Genomic DNA, 22,168 nt, shown 5'->3' on the forward strand with positions numbered 1-22,168 from the left:
AGGCCCCACTTCCTGCCGGTCAAGAAAAGTCCCTCCCCAACTGAGCCCTTCACTTTCAACTCTCTGGGCCAAGCTCATCCGTCAAACAGACTTGTTGGGAGTCGGTAAGGTGCCATTTCCCTGCTTTACGCGGTCTGACAGGCCAGGATGAGGTGGTGTAGGAAGCCCTGATCCCCCCGAGTTCTCAGAAAGGGCTGCCTCACGCGTGCACATGTACACTTCAGCCTTAAGAAGGCTCTGTGCGATTCAACGCCATCCCAATCAGAATCCCAATGACATTCTTTACAGAATTAGAACAAAGAATCCTAAAATTCATATGGGGCAACAAAAGACCCCGAATTGCTAAAGCAATCCTGAGAAAAAAGAACAAAACAGGAGGCATCACGATCCCTGACTTCAAAACATACTACAAAGCAACAGTAATCAAAACAGCATGGTACCGGTACAAAAACAGGTGCACAGATCAATGGAACAGAATTGAAAGCCCAGAAATAAAACCACACATCTATGGACAGCTTATCTCTGACAAAGGAGCTGAGGGCATACAATGGAGAAAAGAAAGTCTTTTCAACAAATGGTGCTGGGAAAACTGGAAAGCCACATGTAAAAGAATGAAAATTGACCATTCTTTTTCACCATTCACCAAAATAAACTCAAAATGGATTAAAGACCTAAAGGTGAGACCTGAAACCATAAGGCTTCTGGAAGAAAACGTAGGCAGTACACTCTTTGACATCAGTATTAAAAGGATCTTTTCGGACACCATGCCTTCTCAGAGAAGGGAAACAATAGAAAGAATAAACAAATGGGACTTCATCAGATTAAAGAGCTTCTTCAAGGCAAATGAAAACAGGATTGAAACAAAAAAACAACCCACTAACTGGGAAAAAATATTTGCAAGTCATATATCTGACAAAGGCTTAATATCCTTAATATATAAAGAACTCTCGCAACTCAATCACAAAACATCAAACAACCCAATCAAAAAATGGGCTGGAGACATGAACAGACATTTCTCCAAAGAAGATATACTGATGGCCAATAGGCACATGAAAAGATGCTCATCATCGCTGATCATCAGGGAAATGCAAATCAAAACTACACTAAGATATCACCTTACACCCGTTAGAATGACAAAAATATCTAAAACTAATAGCAACAGATGTTGGAGAGGTTGCGGAGAAAAAGGAACCCTCATACACTGCTGGTGGGAATGCAAACTGGTGCAGCCACTATGGAAAACAGTATGGAGATTCCTCAAAAAACTAAAAATAGAACTACCATACGATCCAGCCATCCCACTACTGGGTATTTATCCAAAGAGCCTGAAGTCAGCAATCCCAAAAGTCCTGTGCACCCCAATGTTTATTGCAGCACTGTTTACAATAGCCAAGACGTGGAAGCAACCTAAGTGCCCATCAACAGACGAATGGATAAAGAAGATGTGGTACATATTTACAATGGAATACTACTCAGCTGCAAAACAGAACAAAATCATCCCATTTGCAATAACATGGATGGACCTTGAGAGAATTATGTTAAGTGAAATAAGCCAGCAAGAGAAAGATAATCTGTGTATGACTCCACTCATATGAGGAATTTAAAACTATGGACCAAGAACAGTTTAGTGGATACCAGGGGAAAGGTGGGGTGGGGGGTGGGCACAAAGGGTGAAGTGGTGCACCTACAACATGACTGACAAACATTAACGTACAATTGAAATTTCACAAGATTGTAACCTATCAATAACTCAATAAAAAAAAAAAGAAGAAGAAGGCTCTGTGCTACCTTCCTTTTCTGGGCCCAGACTCTTGAGTTGCTCTCTTTGCCCTGGTTTTCTATGTGGGTTTTCTTTTTAACCTGAACCTCCCAAGACATAGGTGGCATTTAACCCTGTGAGTCTAAAGGCCTTCACAGTCACAAGCTAACTGAAGGCGGTCCCCACCTCCTGAGGCCCAGGACACTCGGGCAGACCTGCCTCCAGAAGGAAGCAGAGCCCTGCCATCGCGAGGGTCGGGTGGAGACTGGGCTATTTTGAATCTGCTGGAATCAAATAGCTGCCTGCTTATTTTTAGCAGGTCCATTTGCCTGCGAATAGATGCATGCTGGCTGGCTGCCCAGTGGTCACACAGGGCTGAAGGCAGGCACGAGCCACAGCCCCACCACAGGCCTCAGCTTCACCTGCTCACTCCAGCTTCTAAAGGGATTCCTTCTTCTCCCAGAGGAACCTGCACTTCTCAGAACAGCTTACCTCTGCAGAAGCAATGGCCTCCCAACCCCAACAACCAATGGGTCACCACAGTCTAGAGCCTTCTGCTAAACAAGAAGACAAATCTCCAGGAATGGTACAAAGAGTGTTGGTCCCAGTGACTAAGCCAATTTGGAAAAAGAGCTACACGTAATTAATTGATGGGAAAGTCAATCATAAAAACAAGAGTTTAGGAGCCAAGAACAAGTCAGGGCTTGGGCCTGGTATGGGATGCCACACCCACTCTGTGTTCTGAATGGACTTTTACAGACCCTCTAGGTTGAAATTTGAACATATCTTCCATTATTCCAGGGTTATGTGTTCACACTGCGAAAGACTGTCCCCAGTGTTCACCAACAGGAGGAGTCTCAAGACATTCCCTCTCTACTGTGCCCAGCACATCAAGTCCTTGCTGAGGGGCTTTCCCTTGAAGAAGGCCTTCCAAGGAGAGGCAATAGCCACATGGTCCAGAACCGAAAGCCCAGCACTGGCTGCCTCGCACTCAGGCCAAGGCCCCTCCCTCCCTCCTCCCCTTCCCTCCCCAAGTATGCTGGAGGAAGACCACAAACACAGAGGTCTTTGCAAGACCACAAGAGTGCCTCTTGGTTTGTAGAGGGTGCAGTTACCTAATTCCGCACCAGGCTGAGATCAGGCACATACATTCAAATATGTTTAAGTTGCTGCAAGAAAAAGTTTCTGTCCACCAGAAGCTCACAATCCAGGTGGAAGAATCTCTGTGTGTGCATCTCTCTCACACATCCCTGCATCAAGCTGAGCTCGATTTCAGAAGTGGGCAAAGAGAACCCAAGGAAGGCTGTCTCAAAGAAGGCGAGAATCTCCTGAGGCTGCTGCAATGGCGGGTTAATGACGTAAATTAAGGTTCTAAACCCAAGGTGCCTTTGTGGGTGGAAGCAGGCAGCCAGTCCCAGAGGAGAGCAGAACAAGTCCTAGGAGCTGAAGCTGAAGAGCTGGGAGGGGCCAGACAAAAGGAGTTTGACCTTTACTGTCAAGGCAATGGGAACCACAGGGTCGCAGCAGTTGTGAGATGGCCAAAGCAGAGCAGGTCACAAGAGGCAAAGGTCTGAGTGATCCCCAAGTGGCAACTGCAGTCTAATATTGGCAGCCACTTAGTCACAGGGGGCTACTAAGCACCTGAAATGTGACCAGTGTGACTGAGGAACTGAATTTTAATTTAACATTAATTTAAATATAAGTAGCCACAGAGAGCTGGTAGCTACCTAGTAACGCAGCTCTAGAGGGTGTTCCCAGCAGAACTGAAGGAAACCTAAGAGCTGGATAAATGCGACCGTGGCCAACGCCTACCTTGCTGGGCAGTGTTTGGTCCTGCCACTGAGGGTGAAGGATGATGGTAAGCTGGGCCACTCAACCTCAGCAGCATGGCTGGGGCCCAGGGATCAGAGTGCTGGAGCCATGCCTCAGGTGCGTTGGTCTCAGCCCAGCCCCGGTGTTCACAGGCTCGTTACCTTCATCCTTAGCGGGCCTGAGTGAGCTGTGACTTACAGTGGCACCCTATAGATTCCCAATTAGCTCACAGAGGGGCTGTGAGGTCCTGCCCAGGGCTGTCCCCCACACCCTCCATTGTGATGGTCCCGCAGAGCAGCCAGCTGCCCAGTGCAGCTAGACCAGCCACACGCCCCGTTCTGGGTAAACCAGCTGTCCTCACGTCACAGAACATTTTCCAGCCTGCTCTCCGGGAGACTGGAGGCTTAAGCCAGTAACATCACCTGCTCGGGGAAGCCTTCTCCAGCCAAAGTGGAAACCTAGAGTTAGGTACCAGGAGCTCCAGGTAAGAAGAGACAGAAGTGAAAAATCCCATCCTGGGCATGGGCTCAAGTTAAGAGCTCCTCCTCCTCCCGTTCAATAAAAAATTAAACTCACTCCCAGTTTGGAAAAGTTGGTACAACAGAGAACCACACCAGGGTGAACTGCCCAGACCCCTCCTCCTCTGCTGACCAACCCCACGGCAGGTCCAACCTCATCAGGCTTCAAGCGATAAAGGAAAAAACCAGCACTTCCTACAAAGGTCTTCCCATTGCTTCATTTAGAGGGTAGGAATGTGGTTTCAGAAAACTTTAAAGACTGCGCCACGTCCACCCTGCCCCTCACCCCCAGCTTGTGGCACTCATCTTGCTTTACAAGTGAATTCGGACAGGTTTCTGAGAATGGCGAAAGCAGGTGCCAGGAAAGCCTTCCTGGGTACACAGAGTTCCCGCCCACCACAGAACTCTCCACGAGACGGCCCAGAAGGTATGAAGCTGTGATCCAACAACGAAAATGACGTCACTTAAAAGCTAATAAAGATGACACATGCCTCCAAAAGGAATCAGAAAAGATGTCAGTGTGAGGCGAAACCCCTTCACACCACCACCTCAACGGGCAAAGAGGTAAGACACTGATTTCCCAAAAATTAGTGCGAATAGTGCAATATGACCAACTCAGAAATCACAAAGGCATAAAGTAAATTCTATTCAACCAATTTTATTGGCACTTACAGGGTACAAAGCACAGTGGGACACACAAATGAATCAGACAAATGCACTGTTCTCAAGGCACTTTCAAATCTTCCAGTTTCTTTTAGGGCAAAAACCCCCAACGACTTCTCCTCCAGTGGGCCTGTTACTGTCACCCCCTGCCACCGACCAACTGAGAAGTCTGGTCCAACAGTCAGGCAAGCGTCTTAACTAGGGTTGGGGGGAGGGTAAACAGGAATCAGGCTGCCAGTTTCTCCAGATTAGAATGTTCTAATGTCCTGGGGTGGGAGATGAGAGGATCTCAGCCTGAAAGCCAGCATGTGGGAGCCAAGGGCTAGTTGACCTGCACCATTCAATACGTAGACTTTCATTCAGCACCCATTTTCACCACTACCTGGTGCTCAAATCCAGATCCCTCTCATTTAAGCTACTCCATAAAGTAAAGCCAGATCTTCTACTGGAGTGGCAGAAGGCATCTGGGGGCCTAGTCATCTCTGTCAACTTTCCACCAACTCTTTTGTCTTCAGCCACCCACCCCCAGCAACCCCGCAACCCATGCCTTCAAAGGGGCCTGTCCCTGTGCTTGAATCAGCTTGCTTCTTGTTGGCTGCCCACCCTCACACGCTTTCTCAGCAAGCTGCCGGAAGATGGCCTCACCAAGACAAGGGAGTAAACTAAGAAAGGAGGGGGCACCAACCCAGGAAGCTCCACAAGAGGAGGGAAGAAGGACTTCCCAGGATGAAGGGGAAGCAGAGCCAGGGACGGGGTGCTTCCCAGGAGCACCGTACAAATGCCACGTACCCCGAATGTCGAAGCACAATGAGAGGTGTTTCCCCTCCAAGGACAGGAGCTCGACAGCATGGCCAAGGCCCAGGGAAGAGTCAGAGTACTGGTGAGAGACACAGGAAACTAAGCTAAAGACATAAAGGAAATTAACTGGGAGAGGAGAATGGAAGGGGGGGACAAGAAAGCAAACATGGAAAACTAAGAACTCTGCAGCCAGAAGCAACATCTATAACAATGTACACTCCGAACAGCAACTTGACCACGCTGTGCTACCTCTGCACCAAGAGGATGAGGGCGGAAAACGTGCAGGACTGAGCCAAGCAGAAAAGCAAAACAGACAACATTAAAAAGGAAGGAGAGGAGGGCATACTATTTAGAAATAGAGGTAAACGGCAGAAAGGACAGGGAATTGAGAGCAGCTGCCTCTGGAAGAGAACAGGATGGGTGGGGGGCACTCAGGGCAAAGAGCTGTTCTTCCAAACCTTGTTCAGAGTCAAAAGTCAAATCCTTCCACCAGCAATGCTCTGATAGAAAATAAATACATTCTTAAGCTATATAGAAGTAGCAATGGATGCTCCATTACCATACAGCTTTGTTTCTTGTTAACCATTATAACAAATAAATACGTATTAAGTCAACTCATTTATGTACAAATTTGTAATGCTTTATTTTCCCATAATAATTGATGCCAATTTTGCTCCAGAGATCCCCAACTGCCCTGCTGACAAAACAGCAATAATCAAAAAAAGGACGTGCTTATTGATAGTTGGACCCTTTGGAGCCAAGGGATCTGGTCTCTGCACTCCACCACCAGCATCAGGTAGAAGGACCCCTCAGGGCTAGTCATTTAATAAAGACTTTAATACCCGCTGTGAGCTGGGTTCCATTGTAGATGCAATGGAAAGAGCCCTCAGGAAGCAAAGGTGGAGGGAGGGGTAGGGAGTCCCATTTCAGATAACAAGATAGCAAAGAAGATTCAACAAGCAAACATAATAAACCTGCAGCCTCTCTCCACCGGTTCAGAGAACTGAGCCCTAGGCATCCCGTGTATGTAATGAATTAACTATACTCCCTGTGCATCCAGAATGGTACTAGTTGGGAGAGCTGAGAAATAGGCACTGGATCACCTCTGAGTTCTGTAGCTTAGATGAGGAAACCAGGGTGAGAAAGGTGGATAAGCATGCTGGGGAGAGTGGGGAGCTTTCGATACAACAGTCTGGGAACGCCTCTCCGAAGAGGTGGCTGCAGAGCTGGAGCAGCCGTGCCAAGATCCGGGAGGGCAGGGAAAGGAGAGGGGGAGAAAGTTCCAGGCAGGGAGAACGTGTGCCAAAGTCCTAAGGCAGGAACAAGCTTGGCTGACTCAAGAGACAGCAAGAAAGGGAGGCGAGGACGAGGTCAGAGGGCTGCTGCCAGAAAAATGGCTTCCCAGCATCACCGGGCAGAAGCACTGCTGAAAGTCAAGAACCCGGAGGAACAGGTTCCCCGAACTTCCTCCAGAGAGGGGAACCGACTTGTACCAAGAGCCAGGGGGCGGTAGTTTCTTAATTAATAAACAGAAGCTGATTCCAGAAACAGGATGCCTCTGTGGCTGGTGGCATGACAGGTACACAATGTGTAAGTACACAGGGACTCATTTTTCACTTCGAGTTCTCAGCAAGTGCATTTGCCAGGAAGACCTGGGCTTGCATCACACAACAGTCTTCAAGAGCCTCGGCTAGACCCTTACCCTCAGCTCCCACCCCCTCAAAATAATCTGTTCCAACAAGGTGGTGTTGCCCTGGGGTGGGGGGTGGCTGGGGACAGACACACACAGTGCCCCACACCAGCCCTTGCTGCTACTTCGAATCAGACTTTGTGAAAACAAGCTCGCTCTCCAGCCAACATAAACCATAAGCAACAGAGGACCTTATATGGCTCGAAGCTTTCTTAATCAGAAACAAATAGATGGGCTGGAGTTGGCAGCTCCAAATTAGACAGAAGGAACAGAAAAAGAAAAAGAAAAGAAAGGGTGGTGGCGAAGCCCAGAACTTGTGTGTCACACTCCTTGTTCACATCTCCTCAGCCTCAGTGGCTCCCCACTAAGACTTCCTACTGAGGGAAATGGTTTTGCCTCCTCTTATGCTTTTCTTTTAGTTTAAGCCAAAGGACTCCAGTAATCAGGCTGCCAGCAGATCCACAGTTTTACAGAGTTTTTAGTGCCACTTTAATAACCTGCCCTTAGGTTGGGTCACTTCCCATGAAAATGGGATTACGTGATTTCCTGAGATTGGCTGGTGAGGCAACAAGGGGTCCTCATGCCCCTCCACAGGGAATTCCTGGCTCACTGGACTGCCTCGGTCACATGCGGGCCTGGCCCAGGAGGCAGGGTTGGGTCCCTGCCACAGAGCTGGAATAGAAAAGGCAGTTCCAGAGACCTGCTAAGGGGCCACCTCCCACACATACACACTCCATGACAGTTTCTAGGGAGACTTTTCTCTCCTTCTTCTCCTGATTTGGAGGCAACAGCAGCTTTGGCACCAGGACCTGCCCTGTACACTGAAGCCACATGCACTTGGCCCTCCTAAAGGATGCCACCTGCTAAAAATAGCACAGTAGCACATTCCTGGCCGGGTGGGCCTCACCAAAGTCAAAGGACAAAGCAGGAAGGTTATTCTCAGCACGGCCTTTTCTAACCAGAGACAGCTCAGGGCACATCTGAGTGCAGGCCTCCTTCCAAGGCAGCTCAAGGCAAGTCACTTCTGCTCCTTTCTCTTTGGAGGGACAGCAAGGAGGTGCAAGAAGGAGATCTCCAGAAGACTGCACTGGCCTTCAGAGCTGTTGTCCCAGGCCAAGGCTGGAGGAGAAGGGGCGGGGGTGGCAGTGCAGCGTGGGGCTGATGGCTGGGATTGAACAGATCCTGTTTCCTCCTCCAACAGGGACCAAGCTACTCCCAGGTGACAGCCTGCTGAGGGCCAGGGGATGGTCTCGTGACCTCCATGTGAGGTCTGACAGGCCACATTATTATTAGCCGGGGAATCAGTTAGTTCAAGGTTGTCTTTTGAACCAGGCAACTGAGCTAAACCATAGCCTTCAGAGCAGTTTTGCAGGCCCTAAGGCACAGCTACCTAGTCTAGGAGGCTGCCTTAGTCATAGTCATTTTTTGTGTAGCTCAAAGGCACTGAATGGTTGCATAACATGATGATAAAACATGGCTTAGGAAAGCCAAGATCATTAAAGATCCTGAAATTCAGTTTCCTGGAAAATGAAAATATTCTGTAAAATGGGATACGATCACCTCCCTCATAGGGCTGAAATGACTCAAAACACCCAACAGTCTGACTCAGCTTGTGGGATAAACGATTTTAATCTTTTAAAAACCCAGTTTCATCTTCCGGATAAGGATGGAGGGATAATGGGGCAGTAAATATGAAACAGTCTCTGAGCATTAAGCTGGAGACAGAGCCTCGATCTACGTCCAAGGTCAGCCCAGCCTTCACTGTGCCCTGGGATCAACTTACTTCCTCAGAGCCTCAGTTTCCTCATACAGCCTAGAAATACTTAACCTCATAGGGCTGAGGGAATAGAAAAGGGAATCGTTTGGAAAAAAAACCCCTAAGATGCCAGGTATACAGTAGATGCTCACTAAGTTTCTGTTATGCATCTTAAGCTGTCCGGCTCCAAGAAAAGAGAGATCTCACATTACATGTCAAAGGTCAGTCTAGCAGAGTTCAAACTGAGTAGGCCGAGGACTGAGATAAGGGGGCATCTGGAAATAAAGTCTGCGTCCCAGAGCCAGCCCCACACCAACACTTCAGGATCCCCACTGCGGCCTGACTCTCCTCAGCGCCTTCTGCAACAATGCAGTGGAGGCGCAGGATAAAAATGAGGCTGGTTAGCAAGGTGTCTGCAATTGGTCTAGCAGAGGGCCCACACTGGGATCCTGCAGGAAGTCATCAGGTGGGTGAAGGACCAAGTAGCAGATATGCTGACGTGTGAAGACCAAGGACAGTGAGCGCGGGGCTTGGAGAACCAGCAAGGACCTTCATGAGAACAAACAGGGTCTCACGCCAAAACAGCTTCCCAAGGGCTTGGCATCTGGTCCTTCTGCTTCATGCTCCCATCCCCAGACCCCTCACTATGCTCCTCCCTCAAACTGTTTCATAATTGATAACCGCCCTCCCAACTGGCAGGCCGGAACTTGCTTCTTAACATGCCATGGAGAGCGCTGATACATAAATAATTTGTCACCAAAGCTGTTGGGTCTGTGGACTATGGAAGACTAAGCCCAAACAACCTTTCAGAGTTGGGCAAAGACCAGCACCATCCAATAGAACTTTCTGTGATGATGAATATGTTCCAGACCTGCACCGTCCAGTACTGCAGCCACTGGTCACAAGAGGCTACTGAGCACTTGAACTGTGCCTGACGTCACTCACGAACTGATTTTTAAATTTTATTTAAAATTTAGGATTTATTTAGGAGATGAGAATAGAGGTATCTTAGAAATCAAAAATATTTAGCACAGCAGCACCTTAGAGCTAAGAGAACTTGAGATGCACCTGAAACAGTGGATTGAGGGTTCTTAGTCTTGGACTGTACTACCCACTGAGCCATGCGTCAGAGCCCAAACACACCCCTCCCGCCCAATACACAACCCTGCAGGCAACTCCACCTTCCCGCAGCCGCAGGCACCTGACTCTAACGCCAGGGCTTCCAGGAGCATAATCTGAACACCTTTGATGCTGACCAACTCTTTTACCAGCTAAAGAAATAGACCCCAGGGGACCAACAGACCTGCCTAGAACCACCGCCAGGTTTCAGCCCTGAGAGCTGCACCAGGCCCACCCCTCCACTCCAGGGCTCTAGTCAGCTAAACCCAGCCATGAAACAGGTCTCCTCAGCCCTCAGCACTGCATACCTTGACTTCCAGAACTCACCTGGGGCCCTGCTTTGTTCCTAAGTGCACGGGCCTCAGCGACACCCTGCTAAACCAAGGCAGCCAGCCAGTACTACCAGATGGGAACAGAATGTTTACTGTCAACAGCTGCAAACTATCAAATTGAGCTGTAGAAAGTCCAAACAGCGAGGACCTGGACAGAGCGAAGACCATTTAGTAGAACCATCTTAGGAGGAAAAGAAACTTAAGGACACCTTGAAAGCTACTTATTACTGAAAGCCAGTCCTCTGATGCTGAATAACCACACACACTCCTTCACCGCAACAATGTGCTTAGAAAACAACAGAAAGATTAGGGGAAAAGCCCACAGACTTGACCTCCTTGCTGCTTCTCACAAAAGCCCTCCAGAGGACCTAGTTTAAGTCCGAATCCACACTTGTCAGTTTCTCTACCCCTTGATTTGCATTTTCATTAGCCACTGAAACAATCCCAGATGACCTCCAGCTTCACCCTCCTCCTCAACTGTACAGAGGTGTGAGGATTAAAGGATTAGGGATATGTTTGCTTGAAACTCATGTAGCACAGTTACTGTCAAGGAAAAGGCATCCTCTCCCACTCCCCCCCCACCACCTACTTCTCAAGCTAGACTCTGTCCTACTCAGAACATTGTCATTGATCATGTTTTCCACGGCCCAAGTTTAAAATTGGGTACTAGGGCCAGGTTTGCTCACTGGAGTGCCACATATAATGGGTACTTAATGTTAAGTGATCACAAAGCAAAGCTGAAACCTGTGTGAGGTATTACACCACAAAGAATGTGGAAGAAACAGAACTTGCCCCAAAAAGCAAGGTTTAGGATTAAAACACATCCCACATATATTAGCAACTCAAACAATATGAGATGATTTCGGTGGGACAAGAGGCCCATAGGACTCACCACCTCCCCAGAGCAGAAGAAAACTCTTCAGAATGGCAAGCCGAAAGCATTAACACAAAACTATCAACTTCCCCACAACAGCACAACAGACCAAGGTGCACTCACAAGGAAGATTAGGAAGGAGTGGCCTGGGGAGAATGGGCTAGCAGGCACCACTGGCTAGGCACATGGGGTGCCCGCTCCCCCAAGCCCTGAAACATTCACTCGATCCAGTTGCGTGGTTGCAGGCTAGAGCCAGGAGGCTTGGCTGGCAAAGTGTGGGGAAACCAATTTGTTTTCCTTTTCCCTCCAACCAAGTTTCCAGGTCAGAGGCTGGAGTGAGGGGAACTTCTAATAAAATTCAAATCATTCAAGCGATTCCAGAGAAACTTAACGTCAGTCTCAGAGATTCTTTGTGGGGGGGGGGAACACAATGTTTGAGCACTCATCATTTACCAGGCACAGCGCCAAGCCTCACAATACTGTGTTATCTCAATGGGTCTTTGAGATGAGGAGCGAGAACATTGTAAAGGCTTAAAACTCACCTTCTCCCACGAACATGGCTATAAGCCAGCCTGGGTCCAAAGCCCAAGAATAATCTGGGTTACCAGGTGGAGCAAAACAAACTGATTTAAAATATTGATGCTCAGCAACCTTACACTGGAGATACATCCACTTGGCACCTGAGCAGGCCACTTACAACAGACACCTTCACTGTCACCCTGCAGTGGCCAGGTGTGAATGCATTTCCTAGAAACAGCTGGGAGAAGGAACTGATATTCATACAAAGGGCTCTAACTAGATACATATCCACTCACAGGCTTGGATTAGATCAGTTACTTGCAAATTCTGGGCCATCACCTAACAATACACGTGACAATACAGCCTATTCAATCCAGGTAGGCACTGAAATTTCAGTGATTTGCATGCCTGTAGGATCCAGAGGACCTCCGCTCACCCAGGGCCATACTTAATCTGTGAATATATATACTCAGGAATTATTACCCAGAACCCACAAAACTAGTTAAGTGGTGAAAGACGAAAGGCTCAACACAAGTCCAAAAGCTCTCAAAACATAACTTCACTTGTTTCCAGTGCTCAGAAAGTCTTAAATAACCAGCAGGTGAACCACATGAACGCCAAGAGAAGAGGAATCTGATAAATGATCAAATGATGCTGCCCTCTCTCCATTTCAAAGATGCTCTGTACCTTTAAAAGCAAAAGGGATGGGTGGTGCTAAGATTCCAAGCTTTGTTTTCTAAATACTTAAAAAAAACAAAAAACTAATTTGGGAAAGACTTAGCTACAAGGGCACAATGAGGGTACTCGTTGCCAAAATTACTAGCATTTTTGTGGACCGTGTACCTTGATCAGTAATTGAGACCAACCAACAGATTGTACAGGTGTCCAGCAGCCCAGATTTTCCTGCAGGAAATAAATTTAAACACCAAGTAGCCTGCACTTCAGTAAGGGAAAGATGGCTAGTTTAACCTAATTGCCGTGCCCATACCACACCCTACCCGGCTTGAGAGGCCTCCACTCACACCTGAAGCGAAGTCCACCGGGTTTGTGTTAGCGGCGGCCGAGGAGCAGGAAGGCGCCCACCAACCTGGGCATCTCCACCGGAGAGGAAGATCGCGAAACGCCCAGGGCTTCCAAGCTGTCTCAGGTCGGTTCGGCACCGCCCACCACCACCAGCTCCTTTCCTTCCTTAAGCCTCCCTTGGAGAGGAAACAGGAGGAACCGCATCCCAGGGCGCAAAACAGTTGAAGCGGTGGAAAGCCCGCCCCCGAAGCGTCCAGACCACAGCCTCTCCAAGCATAATTTTGATCCTAACCCCGAAACCAGTGTGGTCCCTCCAGACCGCCGGCCGGCGGAGGGCGGTGTGCAGGCGGAGCGCGACATGTGACCTACGCGCCCTGGGGCATGAAGTCAGCGGGCACACCGGGCAGGACGGCCTCCGCCTCTCCAGTCACCCTTTAAGGGGCTGCAAATGCGAATCCTCTCGAGACACCAAGGCTTGGACCTTGGGACCCTAACTCGGATCAAGTGGTCCCTCTACCCGAGACCGGTTCCAATAACAATCGGTCTGCTAGCCTATCCTCCCGGTTCCGCGGACAGAGCCCTTACCCCTGGTTCGCCGCACTGAACTCCCAGGGGCTGAGCTACCTGCTCGGTTTGGCCACCGCCGGGCCTATGTGGGGAGCAACTCAGGGCGAGCTCAAGGGGCCAGAAGTTGGGCGAGGTTCCTGAAGTGACCAACTCAACTCCAACCCTAGGGCGGGGAGAGGAGTGTCTGCGGGCCCTAGGGGACCTCCTCGCCCTTCTGAGCACCTGGCCCTGCCCACAGCCCGCCCCGCCGCTGCCTCTCCCTGCTCAGACTGGGTACACACGACCTTTGAAAAGTAAACGCGTGTGGGGTTGGGCGACCTTGGGTGGGACGCGCCCAGGTCTGTGTCAAGGGAGGGCGTGCGCGCTCGGGGAAAGTTAAGCCTCAGAGGGGTGGCCCGGCGGTCGCGTCCTCGCCCCCCGCCCCCGAGGATGGTGACGGGCGTGGGGGGCACAGGGCGGCTGCAGAGCGCGCCCCCAGCCACACACAGGCGACCTGTCAGCGGGAATCCGCGGGCAGACAACCCCGGGGGGGAGGACGAGGGGGCGCGCAGGCGACGGAAGGGAAGGAAGGGCCTGCTTGACAGCAGGCGGCGGGCCGGAGAGCCTCCGCACGCGCTCGGCGTCCGGAGCCACTGGTCCCCGGGACACCTGGAACGCGCGTCGCACCCCGCATCTGCACCTTCGGCTCCCCATCACCCAGACGGCATGGCCCTTAGGGCCCCGGCAGGTGGTCCACGGGCGGCCCCAACTTACCAGCTCCTCGGCGCCCGTCGGGATGCAGAGCCCTCGCGCCGCCGCCCCCCGGCTCCCGCCTGGGCCCCGCGGTCCGGCCCCGCAGCGCTGCACCCCGGCCGCTCCCCCACGTGCTCGCCCAGGCCGGTGGAACACAGAGACATTAAATACTGAGGACGCGCAGCGACGTGCCCGCGGCGCGACGCAAGGCCCCGCCCCCCGCCCTCGTGCCCCCGCGCTCGCTCCGCTCACCTGCGCGTGCGCGCCGCCGGCCGCTCCCGCCCGCGCCGCTCCCAGCTGCGCCAGAGGGGGCGCGGTGTGGAGCGCTCGGCCAACATCCCGCCGCCGCCTCCCGCAGCCGGGCCTTGCTCGTGCTCTCGCGAGATGAGCTGTAATCTCGGCGGGGCTCGGGAGAGGGGCCTGGCAGGAGCGTTCGGAACCCCGGGAAGCAGAAAGGAGTGCTCCGCGTTTCCCGCGCGGGTTCTCCCGCCTCGGCTCTGAGCGGACTGGAGGGGTCAGTTGGACCACCTGCCTGCGTCGTCACGGAGGGCCCCCTGGAAAAGGCGGAGGGGCGGGTGAGCGGCAGGGCTCCCGTTGCTTCCCCGTAACTGGCCTTACATTGTAATGCATAGCCCCGTGGCCGTTAATAATTGCTTAATAATAACCGCGTAATGGGAGTGCCTGGCACCGCTTAAACGCAGCGTTTGTGCCCGTTTTCACAACTTGGTGATGTCGAAGTGGAACATTTTCCTCTAAGTGGGTTTGGCTTTTGGAATAATTCCCGTGAGGACATGATAATCACCATGAGTCACTGACTCCTCCGGGAAACTTGGGAAAATAAATTGCCCCCAGACAAGTGGGTGGGGTCCCGGCTGGCCAGGCCTGCGCCCGGTCCTAAAACATAAGGACTTGAAGTGAATATTGGTTTGGGCAAAATATAGAAAAGAGATCGTGCTAAGAACTCACCATTACTTGGGAAAATGCTTCACTAGTCAAATGCAAATTTAAAGGACAGTGAGATGCCATTTACCTATTGAGTTTTAGGTATCAATTCATGTAGTATATGTGAGTCCTGATGCACGGTGTGATTAGTGCCATGAAGGAAACAAATAGGAAGCGGAAAGAGGAAAGAAGTAACAAGAAGAGACGTACTTTAGGTCCTGTGGTTAGAAAAGGCCTGAGGTGAAATTTAAACTGAAACCTGCTGGCTGAGAAGGAGCTGGCCTTGCAAATTGTACTTGGGAATAAGAGCTGGGGAGTATGTCCTGCAGAGGCAACAACACGGGCAAAAACAGGACACAGCTTCTGGTGAACTAGAAGATCAGTGTGGATGGAATGGGGGCGGGGGGGGGGGGGGGCGTTGGGGGGGGGACCGGAAAAGAAGGGAGAGGGAGGAGGTTTTGTTTTTTGGAGGGTGGCAGTGAGGGAACTGGGCTGCCTTATAAACCATAGTAAAGCTTGAATTGTATTCTGCTCTGCTCAGCACCCCCAAGCCAGGCGTGCTTCCACCTCAAAGCCTTTGCACTTGCTATCCCCTCCAACTGGAATATTCTGCAGAACTCTGCAGAGCTCACTCCCTCACCTCTTTCATGTCCTTTGCTCAAAGGTCACCTACTCAGTCACCTTCTCAGTGAAGTCTTCCCTTGACTCTGTTTAAAATTGTAACCACTCCTCCTCCCCACCTCCACAATTCCCTGTTTCTCACCCCTTCTTTATTTTTCTTCATAGTACTTGCCGCTATCTACATACTGTTTACCTGACATTCATGAGAGGACACATTATTGAGGGCATGGCACATGGAGGACACTCAGTAAAAATGTGTTTAGTGAATGAATGGGAAGCCATTAAAGAGAGTTAAGTAGAGATCGACATAATATAATTTCTGTTTTTAAAAGGGAGCTGTTGCTGCTGTGGAAAGAATGGATTAGGGAAAGACCAGCATAGAAGCAGGAGACCAGTTGGGAGGCTGATGCAGTGGTCCAGGTGAGAAATGATGCTGGCCTGAGCTAAGAGTCATGGTAGTGGGTATGAAGAGGCTGCTTGGGACTCAAGATATATTTTGGAAGTAGTAGCAACAAGACTCCATCATGTTATTGGGGGTAAGGAAAAGGAGACAATGAATGATGCTTCCTCTGGCTTAAGTTACTACGTGAAATGGGGTACAGTTTATTGAGGTGGGGGACGATAGGGGCAGAGAATCATTAGTTTCATTTTGGACCCATTATGTTTGTACTGTTTTTGTGACATCTAAGTGCAAACAGTACTTAAGTTGGATGTGCAAGTCTGGACCTCAGAGGAGTGGTCTGGGTGGGAAATACAAATATGTATTGAAAATCATGTAAAAAGCAGATATTTTAAGGAAAGACAATGCCCTGGTGGTGGTGGAGGTAGGAATGGTCTACAGGGAAGAAACTGAGAAAATGATGTCCAGGGAGGGTAAGTACAGGAAAGCGTTGGTAGGAAAAAATGGGGAGAGGGAGGGAGTAGAAGAAAGAGGGAGATGAGGTTCTGAATGTGGTGATGGGAAGGAGGGACAGAAAGCAGGGGGCAAATGAGATTAATCTGTCAGTCTTATCCTGTGTGTGGGGACATGGGCAATGCCTGCCAGGATGAAAGGAATGAGGGAAGAATAGAGGAGAGGGGTAACTGGAATATGAGAGAAAGTACAAGACAGGAGTCAAAGGGGAGAAGATGAGAGCACAGGATTAGCTGAGATCATAACCAGAGATCCAGCAGCTGTGGCTTAGGAGGTGGCCACAGGTCAGGGCAGTTCAGAGGTCATGGGGTGGCCCTAGTTTAAGATTAGAAGGTGGAGGAATGAGAAGAGAGGTGAGGGTGGAAGGTGATCCTAAGAACTTGGCCATGAGGAAAATAAGATGATGCTGTTAGACTTAAACTTTAACATCAATTCTAAATGGGCAAAGGTCCGCTGAAGGCAGGGATTTTAAGCTAGGAGTCATAAAACAGCTTCAAGGACATCCACAAACCCCATGAAATTGTTCAGATGGTTTTATAAGGTTGGCGCTTTTCTGCAGAAATAGTTGTGGATAGCTTCTGTCAGATTCTCTGATATTATCCTGATGTTAAAAAAAAAAAAAGAATAAGGATCTGGTAAGTAGAGCAAGAGAGAGGGTAAAGCCATATCTAAAAAGGAATATGTCAGTCAAAAGGAGATGAATAATAAAGCACCCAAAGGAGACAAAAAAAAAGAAGCGGGCCATGCCCACCTAAGGGAGGAGGTCCCCAATGTGATCTAATCTAGAAGCTGCCATCTTGGATAAGTGGAAACGGTCAGATCAGAACCCGACGCAATGATTCATTGACATTATACAACTCATGCCCCTCGTTCTGACTCCATACCCACCGAGCAACATTCTGATGAGGCACTGTGGAAGGCACTGGTCCACCTGACAGGTAGATTTTTGTCATTATAAATTACGTAAGTGGCTGTCTTGTTTTCTGCGTCTGGTACACATCTCGTGAATGTTTTTTGTTTGACTCAGCTTTCAGTTCTGGGACTCCAACGTGGTGAAGTTTCTGAGTCTGACGAAAAGCTGAGTGAGGGCTTGATACAGGGCCGTGGGGAATTTCATCAAAACATCATCCATGAGGCTCTTTAAAAAGTCAGCCCAGTTGTCTTCCCTTGAGAGCGCCTCCAACTTCAGGGGGCACATAGTTGAGAAATGTCCTGCCTTTCCTACAGGAAGGATCTACAGAAGGAACTTTTTCAGTGCTCACAAATATGAACTGTCCCCTTTATGGGCAATACAGTGAAGGAGTGTCTTTACTCCTTCAGTTTAACTGAATAAACAGGTGGAACTCAACCCCTCCCACTCTCCACCCAACTCCCTATTCCCTTAAACTGAGGAAGCACTTGGCTATGCCCCAGGACTGTGTGTGTCTGCAGGGAAGAATAAATGATCTGCTCCTAGACAAGTCAATGGAAAGAGCTGGGGAATAAACAATACTAATGGCCAATACTTAATGAGCACTTAATGCCCAGCACTGTGCAAAGTACTTTATCTTAATCCTCTGCCAACCTCAAAAACTAGATACTCTGGTTATATTATAGTCTCGTTTTATAGCCTTTAGTCACACAGCAGCAGAGGCAAGGTTTTAACCCACGCAATATGACTTGAAGCCCATGGATTAACCAGCTCACTCTAGTGCTGCAGGAGGCACACCTAGAAAACCAGGGAGCAGATTTATACAGAAGCATGGCTGCTGTAGATTGACTTGTGTCCCCTCAGAAAGGATATGTTGCAGTCCTAACCCCAAGTACTCAAAATGGGACCCTATTTGGAAATAGGACCGTTGCAGATGTAATTAGTTCAGTTGAGGTCGTAGTAGGGTAGATTGGGCCCCTGATGTAATATGACTGGTATCCTTATGAGAAGGCAGCTGTGTGAAGACAGACACACAGGGAGACCACCGTGTGACAACAAAGGATTGGATTTATGCATCCACAAGCCAAGGAACACCAAAGATTGCCAGCAAACCACCAGAAGTGAGGCAGAGGCAAGGAAGGCGTCCCCTACTGGTTTCAGAGGGAGCTCAGCCCTGCTGATACCTTGATTTTGGACTTCTTCCCTCCAGAACTATGAGACAATCGATCTATTGTTTTATGCCACCCAGTTTGTGGTACTTTGTTGCAGCAGTCCTAGGAAACCGATACAGTGCCCTTCTTTCTTGAACCCATGGATGCCGGGTAGAAAAAAGGAATGTGAAGTCATTCAGCAGATAATAAAAGGTGGCTGTCCCCTTCCTCCCCTCCAGACCCAAGATGCTATGGCTTCACAGGGCATAGGCCCCACCCAAGTGGCTATGATGAAGGGGCCTCAAATAGGCACCACCCAGGCTCCAGCACCATCATCACCTCATACTTTTGGGGACATTTCCAGCCGTATAGTTAAGATCTTAATTCTGGTTCTGTTCAGTGGGTGGCTGGCAGTATGGCTGGCTATTTCCCAGAGGCCCCTTCACTCTTCCCAGCTTCTTCCACTGGCACTTCAGTTTGGAAGTTAAGCCTAAGAAACTCTACAAACTACTTCAGACAGGGTGAAGTTCTAACGCAAACCAATTTAGGTCCTTCAACTACAGCCAAGCTCGTGCATGTAGAGAAGCAGTTAAATCATCAGAGACTCTTACCTACCTCATTTTATTCCATGGAAGGTATCTCTTTCTGGCCCAACTATGGGAGTCCCCGCAGGAGGCCCCCGACCATGCTGGGTGCCTGTATATGGATGCTTGAATTGCTTGGGCTCTATAAGAAAACTGTTGTGAGCCCTCTCTGGGTGGGGTTTATGACCTTTTGTGCAGTGTTTCTGTTAGTTTGCATACCTTTCTCTGCACCGTTGCAGCTGAGATGGTCCAAAACCACAAGATCCAGGAGTGTCAAATAACTGCAGGGAGATGGGAACTCCCCTGGGGATGAGACACCCCACCTCCCCATCCCTTCCATCAGAGTCTGAATGCGATGGAGGTGATGGGGGCAACACGACAGCCCCTCACCCCAACTCTCCAGCAGGCCTGGAAGCCTTTAGCCAAGATGATCCACTCCCAGAAGTGATGAGGCAGAGCATGTAGCAATACGGGAGCTCACACACTTCACCCAAATCTTCCATTGTTCCCAGCCTCCACGCACCCCCTGCCATTCCATTGGAACCATTTCACTCACACTATTTATTCTAAAACCTGGGAAGTTTCTTAGTAACCTCTGTCTCCTGTTTGATCAGGCGCTGCACTTTCCCACAGACTAATGTGTTCTACCCAGGTCTGCCACTAGCCCACACAGTGGCATTGTGCAAATTAGGCAACAGGTGTCCCTGCCCCCAGGCAGATACTGCCCTGTGCCAGGCTCCATGGTGAGCAGAGTAAAATAGCACATCCTGGATTTCAGCTGCCGCTGCCCTTGGGCCAGATGCCCTTGTGCAGGACATGACCTGCATGACCCTCCACGACATTCCTGCAGTTGGGAGCAAGTCCTGACAGAGCTAGTGCTGTCTACCGTGACACAATCAGCCAACCAGACTTCTTGGGGTTTGGTACACCACACTGCAATGGCTTCATTCATTTAATTGCTGCCAAAGCCTGAAGTATTGCCATGCTCAGCATAAGTACTTAAAGAACAGTTATTATCTAAGTAACGTTACCTACCTTCTCAGTTTCCTCATTTGTCAAATGAAGATAATAATCAGACCCTTCTTCATGGGGTTGTTGTGAAGATTACATGAGATAATCCATACAAAATACTCTGCACAGTGCTGAGCCCAAGAAATAAAAGCTATTATTCCAAGTGCTTTCATCAATCAATCAAGAGCAAGTCAAGATTTATTCAACAAATAGGCATTAAGCAACTATTTTCTGCCAGGCTTTGTGTAAGGTGCTGTGGTTACCAAGGTGAATACCCCTATCTGGTAGGGAAGGTGGATGTGAACATACGCAAAGACCGTGTGCGGCGGGGTCAGCGCTGTGACAGAGGTAAGTACTAGGTGGGATGAGAAGTGATAAATGTCCATGAGTTTCATTCTGCTTGTTTTAGGGTCAGGGAAGCTTGAATGTATCACTGGTACTCTTTCTGCATTTGACATTCACCAAAATAAAATATATTTCTTCGGTTATCTATTGTTGCATACCAAACCACCCCCAAACATCCACTGATTATTAGCTCATTGGGATGGTTTGTTTCTGCTTCACATGTTGTTGGCTGGGGGACTTGACTGAGGTTGGAGGATCCAAGATGGGGTCACTCACATGTCTAGTACCTCAACTGCAATGGCTGGAACAGCTGGATGGCCAAGCATTTATTTCTTTCTCCTTGTGGTCTCTCCAGCAAGGAATCTGGACCTCTCTACATAGTGGCTTAGGACTCCAAGAAGATGAAGGCTAAAGCTGCCAGGTGTCTTAGATCCAGGCCCAGACCTAGACACCATCACTCATGCTGTACTCTATTGGTCAAAAAAAGTCCCCGGGTCAACCCAGATGCAAGGGGAACATCCATAGACCCCACCTCCAAGTCGGAGAAGAGGTAGAGAATTGAGGACATTTTAAACCTACCACTTCTATTATCATATTCCACTTTACAGCCAATTTATGACTTAGGAGGTATCTAATTGGTGAGATTCTGTGGCTGCTTCAGGAACCAGTGGTATGAAATGCAGTGTGGCATAGCAGCAGCAAAACACAGGGTTCAAATGCTCATTTCAGTACTAACACACTATGTGGCCCTCAGGTGAGTTACCAAGCCTCTCTTCCCACCCTTTCCTCCTCCGTAAAATGAGGGGCAGTAAGATCTAATTCCGCATGGTTATTTTGAGGATTAGAGAGAATGCAAGAAAGCACTGCACACGGTAGATGAGATGGTTCAGCAGAGCCTTAATACTGGTGAGGTTGTTAGGTTTCGTGCCTTTCTTCTTAAGCAGAGTGATACGACTGGTACGTTTGGAGCCACTCCTGTCTGTCCTGGAAGCACCCAACAGACCTCTAGTATTGCCTGCCCCTCCCTGAGAGCCTCAGCAATTAGGCCATGGAGTTGGGGCATGGCTTCTCAATTTTCTTCAACGTTTTGGAAAACAATTTAGTAATCATTAACAAGAGTCATAAAAAGCGTTCATATCCTTTGACCTAATAACTAGATTTCCAGAAAATTATCCCAAGGGAATTGGTTCAAAAGAAAAGCAAAATCCATACACATCAAATTCTTCATTGCCATTTTCTCTAGAGTAACTAAAAAGAGAGAAATAGCTTAAATGTCCCATAGTAAGGGAATTGTAAGCTAAGTTATGATACAAAGAAATACTTGCTGAGATATTATACAATTCCTAAAGTGACAAGTATTATCACTATAGGATAGCATGGAAATTTAAAAAGTAAAATGCTAAGTGACAAATTCAGAATTCAAAAATTTCTTCACATGAACAAGGACTAGAGCCAGATGTGGAAAAAATTTGTTAGCATTTGGAAAGTGAGTTTGGAATTGATTTGTTTTCTTTAAAAATATTCTTTTT

The 22,168-nt window shown here is 49.0% G+C and overlaps 1 protein-coding gene and 1 long non-coding RNA gene across 13 annotated transcripts in view; one reads left to right on the forward strand and one right to left on the reverse strand.

The window, feature by feature from the left end:
- AKAP1 (A-kinase anchoring protein 1) overlaps positions 1–14,389 on the reverse strand; it is a 33,028-nt gene extending 18,639 nt beyond the window's left edge. The window contains exon 1 of one of the 4 annotated variants that reach the window (XM_014851814.3): positions 14,184–14,389. The gene's annotated coding sequence lies outside the window, so the exon portion shown is untranslated. Of the gene's footprint in view, positions 1–12,864; positions 13,199–13,448; positions 13,616–14,183 lie in introns of those variants that run through there. The other 3 variants (XM_070482948.1, XM_070482949.1, XM_070482947.1) reach the window with 3 other exon arrangements.
- A 39-nt stretch (positions 14,390–14,428) lies between these two features.
- LOC106837981 (uncharacterized) overlaps positions 14,429–22,168 on the forward strand; it is a 54,253-nt gene continuing 46,513 nt past the window's right edge. For 3 of the 9 annotated variants that reach the window (XR_006512450.2, XR_011493769.1, XR_011493768.1), the window contains exons 1-2: positions 14,430–14,676; positions 16,058–16,145. This is a non-coding gene — a long non-coding RNA (uncharacterized lncRNA). Of the gene's footprint in view, positions 14,677–16,057; positions 16,146–20,532; positions 20,643–22,168 lie in introns of all 9 variants that reach the window. The other 6 variants (XR_006512455.2, XR_011493766.1, XR_006512451.2 and 3 more) reach the window with 6 other exon arrangements.

Source organism: Equus asinus, chromosome 13 (assembly GCF_041296235.1).
Source record: "Equus asinus isolate D_3611 breed Donkey chromosome 13, EquAss-T2T_v2, whole genome shotgun sequence".
Taxonomy (NCBI): domain Eukaryota; kingdom Metazoa; phylum Chordata; class Mammalia; order Perissodactyla; family Equidae; genus Equus; species Equus asinus.